At 39.6% G+C, this 20116-nt stretch overlaps 1 pseudogene; it reads left to right on the plus strand.

The window, feature by feature from the left end:
* The first annotated feature begins 4578 nt into the window (after positions 1-4578).
* LOC147460548 (uncharacterized) lies at positions 4579-19654 on the plus strand (annotated as a pseudogene).
* The last annotated feature ends 462 nt before the right edge of the window (positions 19655-20116 follow it).

The following is a 20116-nucleotide window of genomic DNA, read 5'->3' on the forward strand; positions in this document are numbered from 1 at the left end:
AAACTTACAAAAATTGGCTTTTATACCTTAGCCAAGGTTTTTGGGTGGTCAAAAGTAATAATTTGGAGTTCTACCAAAGCTGAGAATTGAATGGTTGATACAATCTAGAAGCTTGTTGCTCCGTCTCATTAATTACAAGGTTTATCAAGAAAACAGGAGTTACAATATTCTTGATTTATCAAAATAATAATTGTGTTTACAAGGAGAACTCCGAAAACGAAAAATGGTGTACATGTTAGCTTGCTGCTAACACTAAAGACGGGGTTTAGTGCTTGATAGAGTTTAGAAGTTGAGGACTTGCTATAACTATTCTCGAGAGGTAAAGAGGGTTGTAAGTAAGATAGCCAAAAGCATTTCATTCTTCAATTTAGTCTATGGTTTTAAAGTGATGTATCGTTTTCCATTTCAACTTTATTTTGTATCGTTCTGTTTGTTTTTGTTCATGTTTCATTTTAGTACTTAGGAGTAGGGTAATTAGAAACTACCACCATTAAATTTGCATTGAAAGAAGGGCGAAAACCATATTTTGGTCGAAATGACCGTAACTCTGAAATTCTAAAATTTGATGGTAGAGACCTCAAAAGTGATTCAAATTCAAAAAGTTGTGGAGATCAAGGGCATTAGTAGACTCTCTAGAAGAAATCTGGAAAGTTTGAGCATATTTTGTGGTGGAGCGTGGATCGAGATCAATGACCCCCAGAGACCATTTTTGTAAAAAAATGATCAATGACACTGTGCATCAGTGGGACATGGATCTAATCAAGTGTACTTGAAAGAAAAAACTCAAAAATCACATCAAAATTGGCTGATAGGGCAAAATTAGCAAAAGGCATTTCAAACACAAAAATTTAGGACTTTTCAACTTTTCCCAAAAAATCGACTCCAGAAAAAGTGCAAACAAAATCAAATGAAGAAACAAAGTTTTTAAGTTCAACATCAAATGTTCAACAAACGCAACATCAAGAGAAGGACAAGGATACGACAAAAGATCAAGTGTCTCCAATTGTGACCAAATTCAGCATATGTGAAGAAACAAGATTTAAAATCACATGTTCAGCTGTGATACATCAAGAAGCGAAAAAGAATCTAATGTCTTATGGAACGTGGATAATGATGGAAAAGTCGCCAATCACCGAGTTAGAGGAGATAGTGTACACAAGTTCAAAAATACCGATTCCTAGCTTTGGTGTGGCAGAAGCCGTACTCAAGTTGAGTAATGGGGAGTACAAGGATACTTTCCACATAATTGACTCCCATCACATCAAGGAGAGTCTAGTCCTGACAGAAAGCTTAAGGAATATCTTCTTTCAACAACAACCAAAAGCTTAGACAACTACAATAGTAAGACTCCATGAAGCTTCTCAAATCCATGTGGAGAAGGAATCTCCAACCATCATGGAAAAAGGTAAATCTAAGGTAAATACTGAAGAACATCAAGCTCTCAAGATGACTTTACCTTCAACGAGCCTCCATCAAACTTCCTGAATAGCCTCTACATCAAGAGCCACACCATGAACAATACAATGGAAACCAAAGCAAAAAGTTTATCAGCCAAAGTTTCCATTACAAGAAAGCTTCCAAAAGAAGCCAAAGAGAATTAACCAAGTGTTGGTATCCAAAGAGCACATCAAAGTCAAAGACCCAATTTGGATACATGAAGCACCGGTTCAACTTCAACAAAAAAAGGTGACATGGTGGGTAGTCTCAAATGAGTCAATCGCGCCTCAAGGCTACTTCTAAGAAAACACCATTGTTTGGCCCAAAAAGCCTAAAGTAACAACCTCGATCTACTCACCTCAAGCAACAGGTTCTACAAAGAGAAAACGAAGCTATCAATGGAGGACAAACAACTCGAACAAGAGAAAGAACAACCACAAGAGGCAAAAGAAAAGATCAAAGCACCAAGCAATGCGACAAGTATGGGTGCCAAAGTCAGACTTTGACATAGGTACCTAACACAACCAAGTGCAACATTGAACGATTCCAATGAGGCTACTTGAAGCACAAGGATTTTACAAAGGTAATACTCAAATATGGTTACCCAATGTTGTAGATCAACCTGGTACAACAAGCAGGTCAAGAGGAGCCGAAGTATGCTAACCTACTCGACAAAAGGGTGGCATCCATAGACCAACAAAAGTAAAGAGGCCTAAATCTTCACGATCAAAGCACCAAGCAATGCGACAAGTATGGGTGCCAAAGTCAGACTTTGACATAGGCACCTAACACAACCAAGTGCAACATCGGATGATTCCAATGAGGCTACTTGAAGCACAAGGATTTTACAAAGGTAATACTCAAATATGGTTACCCAATGTTGTAGATCAACCTAGTACAACAAGCAGGTAAACAGGAGCCGAAGTATGCTAACCTACTCGACAAAATGGTGGCATCCATAGACCAACAAAAGAAAAGAGGCCTAAATCTTCACGACTTATGGAATTAGGTTTTTTTACCTTGAATAGGTTCTTCCAAATTTCCATTAAAAATACATGGCATAGTAGTCAAAGTTGGGTAGCCAGGGATTTAATATTTATGTGATTACCTAAAATCTTGTGTAATCACAAGGTCTTATTAGCATATTTACATAATCACGCTTAACATGATCACAAACAAGCCAATTGAGAGCAACTGGGAAAACCAACAAAAAGCCCGTCGGGCATCAGTGTTTTCCCTACGGGCCCATCGAGAAAACCCAAATGCTCGATGGGCCTGCAACATAATACATATAGGGCCCCGATCGGGCCCGCTAGGTGTTATTTCTTGAGCCACTGAGAGAGAGAGAGAGAGAGAGAGAGAGAGAGAGAGAGAGAGAGAGAGAGAGAGAGAGAGAGAGAGAGAGAGAGAGAGAGAGAGAGAGAGAGAGAGAGAGAGAGAGAGAGAGAGAGAGAACCACCTTTGCAAGTACGTCAGAGAGGGAGAGAGGGGGGTCGTGTGGAAGCAAGCTTTGCATCACGATGCATGGCAGCGGCAGAGTTCTTGACCACACGACTTGGGTGTGTGTGATGTGTGCGTGTGAATTGTGTGGTAGCACACCTTTTTTTGTATTGCACGGCAGTCATAAGATACCTTACCACACAAGGTGAGTATGTGCGTAATCTATTCTACGGAACAGTGCTTACCACCGGGGCATCATCTTGGTGATGTGGGGAATGTGGTGTCCTTGTGGTAAGTATTGGCTCATTGTCTGGGTACTATGTCGGTAACATGGCGATTGCAGTATGTCAGGACAAGGGTAGGACCAGTCACGGCCAAGGGCCAAGATGGACATGCAGTCAAGGGGGTCCCTATATTTAGCAGGACAAAGGCCTATATAGGGCATGGATGGGTGGAGATTGTTGGTGTTCGAGGCTAGCTATGGTGGGTGTAGCCTGAGGCAAGCCATGGCGTGGAAGATGAGCTGCAGAAAAAGAGAGAGAGAGAGAGAGAGAGAGAGAGAGAGAGAGAGAGAGAGAGAGAGAGAGAGAGAGAGAGAGAGAGAGAGAGACTCGACACCAGTAAAAAATAACGCTATATTCTCTTCTTGTGTATTACTTGTAAAAATTGACCATGCATATAAAGGGTAGCCTTGCCATGCATAACTTGGAGTCCAAGTGAAGTCACCTGCATGCTCCATAAAGGGAATTTCCCATAGGCTAGACACTCAAGATAACTGACCGAGGGCTTGAACCCAACAATCCCCCCCTCAAGCCCGAACTGGACAAGCAACTCATGATACCTCGAGTTTTTGGTATACTTGTCAACCGTGAGTTTTAGGTTTTCTCACAATCAAGGATTGTTGGTTTATCCATAACCTGGTGCTAGGCCAGTAACCCCCCCTTGAACAGAGAAGGTGTAGGTAAAAAAAAGTTAGCTACCAAAAATGGAGTTTTTGGTTCACTGCCAAACCTTGGGTTTATGGTGTACCCAGTAACCTCATGAGAAGCGATAAAAACAGGCTGAGAACTGACAAAAATTGGGAGGTCTTACCATTTATAGATGGCAGTGTCTATATCCCGTACAAGTTTTGATGTGATGATAACCGACAAGCATGACAATAATTGACAACAAGGCTTTGACTAAAAGGAGTATGATTGTTTTGACAATAGACTAAAGAGGACAAATCTATGACACTAAAGGTTTTAAAAAAAAGTTTTGAAAACTTGTACTGCAATCTCAAAGAAGATCTTCATGTGTACGATTAGTTGCCTTATTGCTAGAGCTTGCATATACTTGAATCTTTTCCATGTCGAACAGTCATTTGTGAAGCCCTTTGTTAGGCCGCGCGCACCGCCAATTGCATTTGAAGTGCTTGACTTAGCCAATCTGTTTTCCTTTGTTCTTGCATGCATTTTGACATGATGTTGCAAGTCAGGGACTAAAACTTTGAGCATCAACCGGTAGCAATTTGCCACATCTTCGCCCATGTTTATATGTTGAAAACTATCAGTACCGTAGTTGTGAGTGGTTTTGCGATGCTTGTGAACTGGCTTCATGATTTTGACCAACGGGGTGTGAAGACCCTCGAAGCAAGGCCAAAGATAATGGCCACCTTGTATAAGGTGTGAAAAGGAAGAAAAATAACAAAAACTGACTGTCATGGCGAGTTCTCTGCAGGCGACAGCGCCGTTTACGGTGTGCTTCACAACAGGCGATGGCGAGTGTTTTAGCAGAAGCTGATGTGTCGAAAAAGCCTTACAACAATAGGGCGATCATGTTAATGCCGTTTGTGGTTGGTTTGCTCTGCAGGTCGTCACGCTGCTTCCTCTCTCTGTAAGGTGCCGGTCCCGCGAGGCTTCTCGAGCATAGCCCTCGAGGCTTTGATACCAGTTGTTGGTGTTCGAGGCTAGCTATGGTGGGTGTAGCCTGAGGCAAGCCATGGCGTGGAAGATGAGCAGCTGAAAACGAGAGAGAGAGAGAGAGAGAGAGAGAGAGAGAGAGAGAGAGAGAGAGAGAGAGAGAGAGAGAGAGAGAGAGAGAGAGAGAGAGAGAGAGAGAGAGAGAGAGAGAGAGAGAGAGAGAGAGAGAGAGAGAGAGAGAGTTTTTTATACTCTTCAACTCACAGCAACTGAGCTCTACAAGGAAGTATCGATGCAGCAATCAGTTGCGACAGCATGGCTGTCCATAAGAGATTGGTAGTTCACTTGTGTGGATTTCCTGCTCTCTCTATAGCATTACGACGTGTCTATGGATATATTGTTTTGGGGTAAGACTCGACGGGTGCTTGTTACATCACCCCATAGGCATTAAGGATCACAATTTGATCTGCATTGAGGATCACAGTTGATCTCTCCCAGTTATACTTTCAAGGAAAGAATTCCGCAATCTACCACAAGCGGTAGCGGACGGACACACTTTTCAAGTTGATTCCAATCATTCTGTACACGGTTGACTATGTAGGTTACCGTTACCTGCTAGTTGAGAAGTTTCTACAAAGAATCTTACCAAGGGGTTTGACTACATAGATTCTAATCAACGGGATTTAGATTGCAAAGGCAAAACCCAGGGTTTCCAGTGCAATGTTGCTTGTTTTTTCACAGGTGGGTGACGTGCTCCTCTATATTTGAATACGGGTAAGTGAACATTCAATTCAATCTCCAGGTACACATCTATTGATTTGGTGTTATTCTAGTTTTAGTATGCATTGCTTGTTTTTTTTTTCAAGTCGTTTAAATACGCTTGAATATTTCAGGGCCATTCCAAGGGCATGTCAAAACAAGTATTTTGGGCCGTATTGTTCAAAGTACATTATGTTGTTATGAATCCACTTGTAGGATTCGATTTGGCACATGTTGTCACATGGGATACAACATGGTCTAGGAACTCAAGGAGTTCGGTTTAGCCAGTGTGGAGCAATGAATGAGGGTCCCTCTCACTCTTGTCGCAGAGTGTTTAGAGTTACCTCCACACACAAGTACATCTTGTACTTGAAGGATGTTCTATATTCAGACATCCTTAGTTGAGACATATTCCACATGTGGCAAATATGGGTCTCTAGGACTGACACTGGCGCCCCCTATTTCAATTATGTGTCACGAAAAAGTCCCTAGGTGCTGGTCAAATCTGTTTTCTAGACCATTTTCAGCACGATGTATCAGGAGCAATTTCAATGGCCAGAAATTGTCGGATACTTAGAATGACTTGTTCAGCTACAAGTATTGCTAAACAAAATTACAAATGGTTGTTTATACATATAGCAAGGCTATAAGTTGTTAATGAAAAAGTTTCATTGTATATGTATCTAGAAGTGATCAATGCTTCACCTTCTATTGTGATTCATACATTTCAGCAAGGCTTGCAACTGAAAGTATTTACTTTCTTTTCAGAATTATTTACATTCCTTTTTAATGTGTGCTAGGTGCATCACATTTGCCATAAGTATTGACAAGGATCACCATGGATATACAGGTTCGGATCTGTTTTTTGCTAAATGCATGCACACTAGGTGTTATGGGCCCTAGTGTTTAGCAAAGGCTGATTTGGAACGGCATGCATATTCCTCAAGTTGTTACTTATGCAGCATTTTGCACTCTATGTGCAGTATCTCTATGAGGTTACTTTTGGGTCTACTAATCCCCAATAGAGGTCATGGCTCGGTTTGGGTATTTGTGGATTTCTCAAGTTAACCATGTTGGTTATTCCGGACATTGTTGATTCCTCAACAATGTTACACGATATTGTCATTCCCATTTACCAGTCATTTGGGATGACTGTCTGTAAACCGTGAGGGAACTCACCTCAGTACTGTCAGTTATCCAAGGGGATAGTTCGATTACAAAGTGTAATCTGGTGCTGAAGGATATGCTAAGTGTGTACATTAGCACCAAGCGATCCAATCAGTAAGCATTTATTGCTCTACTTAGAGTTTTCTTACTATAAGTTAAAGCATGTTTGCAACTAGGTGTACTCTCTTCATGTATAACTTAGGTTCTCAATCTTGAACACTCGTTAGGGTGGGGTTGTTTACTGATGATGAAAAGGAACAAGTCAAGGACTTAAACTTGGCTGATGAGTTATGTCAGCAAGTTACTTTCATGGAAAGTGACAAGTGGTACTCTTTTTGGTACATCTTTTTTTGATAAACTCGTTTACCATGCTCATGAGCGTTCTAAATGGAGTCTACACAATATAGGAACCGATACCATCAGATGGTTACAAATGGACAACAATGTAGAAAATCAGGATGTTACTCTTGGTTTCATTGAACCTCCTACTGAACCGGGTTTCGCTCAAATGAACCGTTGGATCCATGAGGTATGCTTAGTGTTCTTATGAATATTACATCACTTGTGTTTTTGCGGACAAAAACGCTTCTCCAAGGGGGGAGTAATGTCAGGACAAGGGTAGGACCAGTCACGGCCAAGGGCCAGGATGGACATGCAGTCAAGGGGGTCCCTATATTTAGCAAGCCAAGGGCCTATATAGGGCATGGCTGGGTGGAGATTAGGATGTTTAGTTCCCTTGCCCTTTTTCAGTATCATGATGGTGAGTCAAATTCTTTTCCCCTTTCCAAAAAATATATAGACATCAATCGGTAACGCGGCTATATAATGCTCGTATGGAAGCCATTATTGCTCTTTAGGTTCGGGCAACACTCGATCGGTAACGACTAAATGAGTGTCGTTTGTTAAAAGCATTTGTTTTTGCATAAATGTGGCATTCAAGTCCTTAACCCAATTGTATGAATGCCATATAATTTGTATATGCATGTGCAGTTCATTTTTTAAGTATTAAGTATATGAAATACTTGGTCGATAACGCGACCGTGAAGAGTATTTCATAAACAAATTAAATGTTTGAATTGTCTAAAATTGTTGTTTTTAAATGTTCTTGTGAAAATATATACTATCTAATCATATCCAAAAGAATGTTTTATTCACCAATCATAGTTGCTATTTTAAATGCTACCTTTACATAAGTAATATTCACACTAATATGTTATTTCTCTATGTCTACAAATAGCTAATATACTTCAACTTAAAGAAGTATATGCACACATTTTGCATGTAAAACATTCATTTTAATCTTTGTAAAGAGCAAGACAATATTGGCAAATTTCAATTTATGAGTGGTTTGTATACTTTCAATGTTTTAGAATGAGCTAAAATGAAATTGACAATATGTACATCACGATGCATATGTCTTCTATTGGCAATTTTTTTTGAAGTGATAACGTGCAAAATATAAAGTCACGTCCTATGTTCTATGTGAAAATTTTAAAATGTTTTGAGTTTTTAACCTAGTCTGTTGGATTTGGATGATTTTCGTGTTTTCAACATTGTTTTATTTGTATGTCCTATTTGCATTTGAGGGGGGATCTCATAGCAAATGCTCTATGGTTTCAATTATGGTTTTGATTTAAGGAGGCATGTGAAAAGTACATAGCACTTATAGGTAGCAAAGAGATTCGAAACTCACCAATGGTTTGTTATCCTTGCGACAACTATATCCCTTGTACACACCTATAAAAGGACTCCTATTGTAATGTTCCCTAAGGAGTTCTAATTCAAGTTTTCCCTCTCCGGTGTCATCTCCTTTTTTCCCTATCTTTTATACGTCTCTCCCTCCTGTATCTCTTATTCTCTGTCTACACTCCCTTTCTCTCCTTCCTCACTCTATTCTCTATAGAGCTCAACTTCACACAGCTCTACATTGTTTTGCTACTACAAGTCACCTCCCTTGGGCAACCCTCTTGTCCTTGGTTTCCCTTGCTCATCATCCCGCCATTCCCCTCTTGTAACACTCAACTATGGCTTCATCTTGCAGCCTCTTACTCCCTTTTGAGCCTCCTCTTTCATGCTCTCCCAAGTTGCATCAGCTTGGCAGCATTTGTTCCTTGGGTTGGCCCTTCGAGATGTGTGCTCTGCTTTCTGGCGTCACCCCTCATGAACCTCTTCCCTTGGCACGTGACCTTTTGTAGCTCTCGAACCCACTTTAACAGCTGCTCACAGGTTCCCTCATGGCCGCCCTCTTCACCTCCTTTGCCCTCCTCATTTCTGGTTTTCCTTACGACCCCCCTTTCCTTATTGTAGCTCTTCTCTTTTCATGTCATTTGCGGGCCTCCTTTTCCATGCAACCAGTGCTTTTATAGACAACCTCCTCTTATCAAATTTCTCCATGAAAGCTTCACACTTGTAGTGGTGGCTCTTTTCTCATGCAAGCTGCACATAGCACGGTGTTTCCTATCAACTTCCTCATGAAATTTCCCAATGCCAGCTGCAGCTGGTGTTGCAATACGCAAATATGAGTTGTGTAGCTCATTTTTGTTTTTATTTCCAGGTAAAGAGCTGAGTCCCCCTATGATTAATTCTTTTCGTGGTATCGAACATTAAAAAGGAAAGCTGGATGGTCTCACACAATATTTGAAGGATAAGTAAGAAAAGGTATACTTACCAAATGTAATAGAAAAGTGACCATGCACGATCTGTGAAAAGAAGGGAGAGAATTATCATTGGTTAACACTTTCAGAAATCCCTTAATACAAATAAATTTTATTGTATTTGTAGCCTTTAAAATTTGACGGAAGTTGTTTTCCTCATCTCACTAACTTCATTAAAGAAATGGGTGACCACTACTTTATAAGATAATATAAATCTTTCAAATCTCACTAATCTCTAGCGAGACTCTGCTCTAAGCTTTATGCTCTTTATTAAAAAAATACCTACTTGGGTTAGTTTCACATGCCCCTCCATGCCGATGCTTTATTTTTTTCCTTCTTATCCATATAGTCTCCCCTCCTATTTATTCAATGATCGGCCGCTTTTGGTGGGTGACCGAGCCTCCCAACTTGGCTGCATATCAACCAAAGCATTTCTTAATACAACATACTTCTCCGACTCTTGCCTAGGAATCTCCCCATTGATTATCTCACCCATATCAAGAGCTTTGTGAAACCGCTTGGCTTCAAGGTACAATCATAGGTGAACTTCATTTAATGCGTCCGATGTGTCCATCAAGAATCTTTTGTGCTTTTGTAATAGCTCCATGTTAGGCATACTTATCCCATTGCCAAGAACGACTATGCTTTTCAATGCACCATAACAAGCATACATATAAACTATGGTAGTGTTGAGCACATCTTTATCCCGAACAAAGCACTACTTTGCTCAACATGCTTTGCCAACAAGCCCCGCCTCACAATCTTCTTGCCTCTTCAAAGTGCAAGGAAAAAGAATTTGGAGAAAGTATTTCCCATGGAGACATGTATAATTGACATACACTGCATTCAATGTGTTTGATGTGGCCACCAAGAACCTTTTTCACTTTTGTAAGAGCATCACATTTGACATATATATCAACCAAGCCATTGCTGACCATATTTATCATGGTTAATGTACTCCAATCGGCTATATTCTAGTCTACAATTAGCTCCTTGAGCTCCTTAAATGCACCATGTTAGGCATAATTTTTTATAATGGTAGTGCCAAGCACAACTTTATCTTGAATTGAACAAAACATTGCAAAGCACAATATCTTGCAAACATGCCTGATTTGCATCCTTTGGCCTTATTTTTTTATCGTGGAAGCGGAGCGACATGACATCCACCCCCGCTAAACCTGCAGATCCTTTGGCATGTGCCAACCGTTAATCAAAACTGCAAGGAGGAATTTGTAAAAATATAGCCACTGCCTCATTGTGAGCATACTATCCATAATATCCCAATGTGCGACTTCATGAGAGCATCTTTCCTCCAGGATAATAGGGAAAATATATTTTTTTCATTAGTGGAGCATAAGCATGCATGAACACATAAGCCATCGTGCATACCACCTTGATCATATGGCATAGAAGTCAATCATCCCTGATCATGCATATACCTATCTCCTCCGAGATCAAATGGCAGATTGAATCATTCCCATAGAAGGAATACTTCACCAGGTTCTCCTGGATCATAAGGTTGATAGGTAAACTACCACATAATGCAAACTATTATGGAACCATAAAACACAAAAGCATCTTCAAGTGGACCATAACAACCCTTGGACCATAGGGTAGCAACAAATCTATATCATCTCCTCCTCTAACAACTTCCTCAGTATGTATAAATAGATCATTAGTATCCACAACAAAAATTACTCTAGTAGGTACCTTGAAAACTATAGGTACCATTTCTATAGTATACTTAAAATCCTTTGCAACCTCATCAAGTATCTGCATCAGCTCGTCATCATCCTCATTATCTCTTACCACATGTACTATAGAATTTTTGAGTGATAAGATCTGACTCAAAATTCCTCTAAAGCATCATCAAGAAGAGCATAAGGTCCATATCATCCTTTTTGTCCAAAGAAACATGTGTTCTACATGTTTCATGGTTAGAACAATCCTGATCTAAATTCTTCAATTTCAAAAGTAAGTTCTGGTCCTTCTCGTACCCTCCATCAAATATTTTTGAACAACAATAGCACAAGAATCAACATGCATCCAAAAAATGATATCAATTTTCCTTTCCATCTCATCATTATAGAAAATCCACTAATAGGTAGAACTGAAGGAGTGCATATCATCGTGCCCCCCTCTCTGAGTAGGAATCATCAAGTTTAGGATCAGCATGTCACATTGTGAGCTTTGTATTATAAATTCGTATTAAAGAAGTATTCATAATCCCCTTTAATACATGAGCTTGGAGTTCTTCAGACCCATACTCTTGGAATTTCAAGCCATGTAAATCTAGTATACCCAAGCCCTGTAAATGCTCTTGTACATCCATAGCCTATGAGCCCTCATGTATGTGCAGACCCCTGTAAGCCTTCATGTCTTTCCCGTCCTTGCAAGTCCTTTTGCGTGTTCAAACTTTGTAAATTGTCATCCATTTTTGGTCCTTGTAAGTCTTCAGATTCTGTGATTGAAAAGGAATTTGCAATCCCAAGCTTTGAATAAACAAATCTAATAACTTCTTCATCATCTTTATCTTGTAGTAGCTTGCCATTCTCAAATAAGCACTCATCAACAACAACTTCAAGTTTATTGCGAATTTGCTTGAAAACCTCATCATAGGTAGGCTCATTAATACAATTCAGATCATCATCCTACATACTTGGATCCTATCGTTCTCAAGTAACAACAACTTTAAACTTTCTCCATCTATAGATTTTCTACTCTTGAAGCTCTTCAACTCGCTTAATAAAATTTGGGATCACGAACTTGTCAAACTTTAGAATCCACTTCTCTTTTAGCACCCCATGTAACTCTAGCTCCTCTTCATAGCACTCCAAGTAACCTGCTGGATCATAACCATAAAAAATGCTCCGCTTAGAAAAAACTGAGCGTTTGCCTTTTTTGAAAGCCAATTGCTGCAACATTTCTTGCTTCTAGATTTTTTCCTTTTTAGATTCCTTCCTTTCTATTGCTGACTGTGATACTTCAAAAAAATTGAATTATCTCATTCTTCAATTCTCAATTCTCAGTCTTCAACCCGGTACCCAAATTTTGATTCATATCCTCCACTTGATTTGCATACCGCTTATTAGAAAATAGCAGCATTAGCTTCATAATGTGTTTCATCTCTTTCTCCTAGCTTGTCAACATGGATGACTCCATCTCCTCCGGTTAGTTTCACGTCCGGGTTCATCAAAGTTGTTGGAGTGCACGATTCTCGAGGGTCGAGTGGGAAATCATCGGGCTTCTTGCAATAGACGGACACGTAGCAGCGGCTCAAACCAAGGGAAAGGAGTAGAGATAGGGATATTTTAAGGATTAATAAGAGAATATAGTGGTGGATAGAGAGAAAATATAGAATATAGACACGAATCAAAATACCTCTTTAAGGTTACCAACAATAAGAAGAAGATAAATAACATGTAAATTGGTGCTGGAACCAAACAGAAAATTCAATAATGAACTGTGATATTCCTAATCCACTATGAAAAATTGTTTATCGTGGACTTTTACCGCGTTTTGTAGAGAGAACGTCCAAAATTAGCTGGAGAGGGAAGAGAGAGGAGGGCAAGGGTGGGGGGGATTTATTTCATTTCAAGTATTATTGCATTTATTTCCACGGTTATTACCATGATAGTTACCTTTGTTATTGCCACGGCAATTGTCGCGTTTATTTTTGAAGCGTAATTTAGCGCGTAAACATGTAATGGAAATGATAAATTATTGTATTTATTGTTTATTACAATTGACAAGTGGCAAGGGATAGATGCTTTATGGAATGTACAAAGGATACGAGATTATTATCATTGTAATATTAAAGTGTTTAATGTCCGGCTAAACAGTGTGTATTCATTTTGAGCATTCAAAATCCTATAAAGTAAATACGTGCAAGAGGAAAATGCTCACTCTTGCACGGGGGGAGATTGCACCTAGCGCCAGTGTTATTTTCCTTTCCTCTTCTCTCTTCTCTCTCATCGTGTCGGCGTAGCACTCCACTCTAGGAGGTGCACCTACACATGCTCTTGCTCTTGCTCTCTCCCGCTCTCTGCCTCTCTGTGTTTGCGCACAGTATGGATTATGCGTAGTGAGATTTGTCAGGTATGCAAATTTGTTTGTTTATGGTTTGCGATGTGCTATTTTGGGATTTGGTAGGGTTTTTGTCCCCTCTGTTGGTAGTAGGAGTCCAAACAGATTGTGCATGTGTGGTTGCCATAAGCAAACCAGGGAGAGACATTGAGGGTCGGGTGGTTGCAGGAGGGTGAGTGAGAGAAACTAGTGGTTAGCTAGCAATAGATAGAGAGAGAGGAGATTGAGACTTGGTGTGTGTATGTGAGAGGTTTTGATGCCGACCGCTAAAATGGGTGGTTGGGATAGCTTGGTGGCACCTATGAATGGGTAGGGACTGGAGGTTGTGGTTGGTTAGCAAAGGCATGGGACAACATTGCTAGTGTTAGTGACGATAATGTCCGGGCTTACTGTCGATAATGCTGTTGCCGGTGACTCTGACGGCGACCGTTAGTTGGAGCCCATCAATACTCATCAGATAGATAGTATAGTTTATTACCATGTTAATAATATGCAATAACATCCCTTCTGTGTTATGTCTATTTTTTAAAATTAAAAAGTGGCTATATGATTGTTCTTATGCGACTATGTGCAAGGATTTGGTACAACCTAAGAGCGGCCCCTCTTCTGCTTCACAATCATGGGCAAAATGGTCAGCCCATTTTCCGCAAGAGTAACAAGAGTTGAGTTCAAATTTTATAAAAAAGATCTTTGCGGTCTCTCTACATTGTTCTTAAGACATAAAAAATGACCTAGTTCTTCTTTTCCATATTACTCCCTTTTCTTCTAGTCGTTGTTTTGTTTTTTCATCCAATTAATCATCAAGCCTTCTTCTACTTGCTATGCTAATTTACCTTAAATAAACTCGTATTGAATTTAATCTTTGTTCTCTTCTACTTTTGTACAATTCTCCTACTCTTATCAATCACTAATATCATGATAATAAAGTAGAAATTATCTTCAATTCCAAAATATCCCTAATTGTATCATGCAATTAATACTAATTAAAACAATTAATGAAATCTACAAACATAAAAAAAATACTTAGTTGTTACTTGTTAAAATATTTAGTATGAGGCGTAGCCTTAGCTCCAATACTATTGCTGCTAATAGAGAGTAGTGAAACCTGCAAAATACCCAAAATAGCACACAACAAACCATAAATAGACAAATTTGCATACCTGATGAATCACACAATGCATAATCCATACTATACGCAAACAGAGAGAGACAGAGAGAGAGAGAGAGAGAGAGAGAGAGAGAGAGAGAGAGAGAGAGAGAGAGAGAGAGAGAGAGAGAGAGAGAGAGAGAGAGAACATGCAGACACACCTCCTGGTACCCTTTGTACATTCCATAAAGCATCTATAACTTTGCCACTTGTTTTTTGATAAGTATTATTGCAGATTTTGAACTTTGCAATTGAGGACAATTGCTTTCCAATGGAGAGGTATGTAATGGAAATGATAAATTAATTTATTTATTTCTTATTGCAGATGACAAGTGGAAAAGGCATAGATGCTTTATGGAATGTACAAAGGTTACCAGATTATTATCATTGTGTTATTAAAGTGCTCTGTATGAGCTATGGACAATTAATGTCCGGCCAAATAGTGTGTATTCATTTTGAGCATTCAAAAATGTATAAAGGAAATACGTGCAAGAGAAAAATGCTCACTCTTGCACGTGGGGAGATGCACCTTGCGCAAATGTTATTTTCCTCTCCTCTTTTCTCTTCTCTCTTCTCTCTCCTCTCTTTTCTCTTTTCGTGTCGATGTAGCACTTCGCTCTAGGAGGTGCGCCTACACATGCTCTCTCTCTTGCTCTCTCCCACTCTCTGTCTCTCTTTGTTTGTGTATAGTATGGATTATGCATTGTGCGATTTGTCAGGTATGAAAAATTGTTTGTTTATGGTTTGCGGTGTGCTATTTTGGGTATTTTACACCACGCTCTTTGTTGGCAGCAAAACATTCAAATTATGGCTTAAACATTCCCTCCGCCTCAAATTTTTGAGTTTCCCTCTCCCTTAATAAAAGTTAAAGAATTATTATATGAAATTTTAAAAAAGATATAAAAACATGGAACAATACTTAGCTATGTGGGATTAAACTTGGTTACAGCTAAACTAATCACTATCACTTGATTAACATAATTTAGCATGCTTCACAAAATTAGAGAAAGGAAGAGGAGGGAGAGAGACATGAATGGATGACACGACCAGAAAATTTCATACCTTAAAGTCCCTACAAGAAGCATCATCCAATTCTAAGCCCATGGCTCCTAAATCAATAAAGAAAGAAATAGAATTGTTGTTTGTGGATGCGTTGGCTTCATCATCTTCGAATTTGTCATCTTTCATCTCATCATCATGAAAATCATTCTCGCTAAGACTTGCGACCGTCGGACTTGAATCATCAATCTCCCTCTCCTCTGTCTCCCCCTCATCCAAAGTAGGAGGTGGAAGAGGGTCAAAGATGGAAAAAATGGTTCTCCTCCAAGTTGTTACGGGAATTACGAACCAAAGTTTTGGTTGGTGGATTGTAGGATATAGATGACCTATAGAAGAGAATCTCAAAGTGAGTAACAGTGGTATCATTAATGTTACAAGCAAATAAGAATAAAAAAGGTAGTCACCTACTTGCTCACAATTGTGTGGCAAAACTAAATTGTAATACTTCCCGGTGTGATACACACTAGAGTCCACCATGTAGAGGCTATTCTCATACCATCTAGACACATTTGCAAACCACTTGCACTCAAAGATGAAGGTATAAAAGGATTAACCTTTAGAATCCTCTCAATAGTTCCACAATACCTAGCTTCATCACCATCTATGTCAAAGTTGCCCATGATGTCACAGGGTGGATGCATGAATAGGTGGCCCAGTTTTAACCGGTTGAAAGTTGCTTTTGGAGGCTTAAAATTTAGGGGGTATGAAACTGGTGTTATGGGCAAAAATTGTTTGAATTAAATAATCGTGTGGAGGATACAAAATCTTAATAATCGTTGGAGGATTCAAAAACACGTGTGGAGCCCACGTCAGAAGAATGTTCAGTCGAATGTTTGCATGACTGTACTTCTCCATATCTCTGTGCCTTTCTCCTTCTGCGCCTTTCTCAGCTCACTCTACAACCCCTTGTGCATGCTTCTTATCCTTCACTATGGATAGCAACTTAAGAAAGAGCCCAAGGAATGCAGCCCAACAGGTCTCCCCCACAAAGACCCGACATTCTCCCACAAAGGTATGTCACCTCTCTCTGTCTCTCTGTGTGTTGTGTACAATGGACCTGTATGTGTAGTAGAGTATTGAGGTGTGGATATATTGAGTAATGAATATGGATTTATTCTTTTTAGAGACAGAAGTTACAGCCTCCTCCCAAAATCAGCCGCTTTGTTCACCCCAAGGATGTGGAGGTGCCATTAAAGGCATTCTGCACGACAAAGGAGGATTTTCACAGGGAATATGGGTTAAGTCTTGAGGGGAAAGATGTTAGGAAGTTGACAGATACAGATGTTCCCATATCCGACTGGATGAAAGTTTTCACGTGTGTTCCAGTGAGAAAGAAAAAAGTGCCGATAAAAACAGCAAGGCCGGATCACTACAAGGCACTCTACCAGCTCTACAAGCAGGTGTATCAATCAAAGATGTTAGGAAGTTGACAGATACAGATGTTCCCATATCCGACTGGATGAAAGTTTTCACGTGTGTTCCAGTGAGAAAGAAAAAAGTGCCGATAAAAACAGCAAGGCCGGATCACTACAAGGCACTCTACCAGCTCTACAAGCAGGTGTATCAATCCAAACCACCAAACTATCTACTGGGAGTCAAGTTTGCATGCGGATATGTTTATTTCGTATGCACAGGTCCGGTAAAGTGGACTGAGTTTGCATCTGAGGTGGTGAAGAATATGACCAATGAAGGCCACTTAGATAGGAAAAGATAACAATGGAAGTTAAAGACTTCCCAAGTATCCACAAGAACCCCAAGTGGTTCTGCCATCTTGTTAGTAAATACCCCATCCGGAAGTACACCAACCGGAAGTGGGCTTTTTGAGACTACTCAGTCTGCGTTTAGTGTTGAAGTATCCACTTCCTTGAACTACTTGTTGAGGTTAGAAAATATCATGATAGTGTATCAGCCGAGTGTTAGAAGGCTAAGGATTCTGTGGTCAAATCTATTGTTGCTGATGTGCATCGTTGTGAGGGTGCCCTTGACACCATCCGAATGCACTTCCCTGACGATGCCAATGTACCAACAGGCTTGCTTGATAGCCTCCAAGAAAAATTTGACCAAGCAAAATCCACCCTATAGCAGGAACATGTATGCTTTTAACTCCATCTGATTGTAGTATAATACCTGCAAACTACTGATTTGGATGTACAATATACTATATTCTATATACTATTGTGGAATGATTACACAATAATACCTATAAAGTAGATTGATTACTATAAATAATGGTAACATACCTACAAAGTAACGGTTGCAATACCAGTATTGGTATTCTATTGGTGAACATGTTAATATAAGTTCTATCAATGATCACAATAATGGTATGAAAGCAACATAATACAGGTATAACAACAAAATAATACCAGTATAGTAACAAAACAAAATAGTAGTTTAACACTAAAGTAATGGTATGATTATAATAACCATATTGTACTGAAACTCTAATAGTGAAAATGGTATTATAAGTTTTACAATACCGGTATTATGGCTCTATCATACTGGGATGGGTAGAATGTGGTACCACAAAAATGAATAATAAAAAAACATAATAGTATGACAATAACATCAATTCGGGAAGGGTAGATGACAATACCGATAGGATGTTATCATACCGGTAGGATTATATACTACCGGTATGATTACATCTTACCGGTATGGTTATATCCTACGGTATGGTTAGATCTGACCGGTATGGTTAGATCCAACCGGTATGATTACACCCTAACGATATGATAAAATCCAACCGGTTTGATGTTATCCTTCCGGTATAATGTTATCCTACCAGTATGATGTTATTGGATGTTATCCTATCGGTATGATGTTATACTATCCAGTATAATAACATCATACCGGTGGGATAACATCATACCGACAGGATGTAATCATACCGGTATGATAACATTATTATACCGATCTTCAAGCATTCATACCAATTTTATACCTATTTGACATTGTTTGATAACAGAGGTCTCTTACCTACAAGAAGAATTATCCAAATGTTTGGAGCGTGAGGAAACCTTTGGTCTCTGTGTCACGTTTGTGACAGACATGATTAGTCAACCAATGCTACCTGAAACCATAGACTTGCCTGCACGAGTTTCAACTCCTAGACATAGTGTTGTTCTCATTGATGTGTGCAATGCTTGTGGTGTAAAAATTCATCATCACAATCGCTCAAGCCATGTTGTTCTATTGCCTTGTTCACATGCATACCATGCATTCTGCTATGCTCACTTGGATGCGAAAGGAAAGTGCCTGCTTAAGGATTTCCCCGGAGTTATTTTTGCAAAAGACCAATCCCTTCTAAAGAAAACACACCATTGTTTTAATCAGGTGGTTGATTTTTGTCTTCTCTGATGTTTTTTCAAAGTCAAGCTGCTTCAGAACTACTGCCGGTAAAGACACAGGAAACGATGCAGTGACGCCTGCATACAAGACACCTCTGGAGGTTTTGCTTGATGAAAGTGTCCCTGGTAATGATGAGAAACCTGTTTTGGAAACAACGGAAGAAGAACAAAACTTTGAGGTAAAGGAGCGGAGTACGACTGGTGCTGAAGGGAAAACGCAGAATGAGGAAGACGATGTGTTGCTAGACACTGACGTGCGGGTGACAAGATCAAAGACCCCGAGAAAACAAGGCCAACGTGGCAAGAGTACGTTTTTTCATTGATTAAGGCTCTAATAAGTGATCTTTTGCTGCACAGCTTTCTAAAGCTGATGGTCGTGTAGATGTCAGGTTGGAGGGAAATCCCGAGGAGACCCTTGCTCAACATATGAGAAAGGAAAAAATAAATAAATCGAGAAGACTGCAGATGAGAAGCCTGAAATGGAGCAAAAAAGCAAGGAAGAGGAAGAGACCCAGCGGCAGCCAAAAGAGGAGATGGACATAGAAGACACTAAGGAGATGCAGAATACCGGCACAAGTTCTGACCCTAAACCCAGAGCCTGCAAAATATTATAGTTTGCCCCCCCTATGTTTCTTTTTATGTAACCACTTCTGAAATTAATATAACTTTTTTTCCCATTTGACGTCTCTTTCATCTTGTGCCTAATTTTTGAACATTGTGTATTTTTATTGTATGATTTCAATATGTAGATATGTCCTAATTGCATATTTAAATTTGAGTCTTGTGTAATTTTGCATTTGCATATATGTTTTCAGTTGAAGAATGGCGCCTTACAGATAGGTTCAGGGTTGACAAGCACAATGGCAGGGCTGACATTCGTGCAATATGGAATTGGGTGTTGTCTCCTCCAGTGCTCGTGTTTCCTCTATGGTATAGACTGTGTAAAAGAATCCCACTGATATGGCCAAGGCCACCACCTCCGTTGAGCGTCCAACGTAGGGTTCTCATTTTGGACCTTAATGGCTTATTGCTCAAGAAATTTGATGAAAAATATGGTGAAGAATTGCCCTACTGGCTAGAAATGAGGTATGTTGTTGAAGGGATACACAATTTTGG

The sequence above is a fragment of the Adiantum capillus-veneris genome, chromosome 3, assembly GCF_014529385.1.
Source record: "Adiantum capillus-veneris isolate H3 chromosome 3, ASM1452938v2, whole genome shotgun sequence".
Taxonomy (NCBI): domain Eukaryota; kingdom Viridiplantae; phylum Streptophyta; class Polypodiopsida; order Polypodiales; family Pteridaceae; genus Adiantum; species Adiantum capillus-veneris.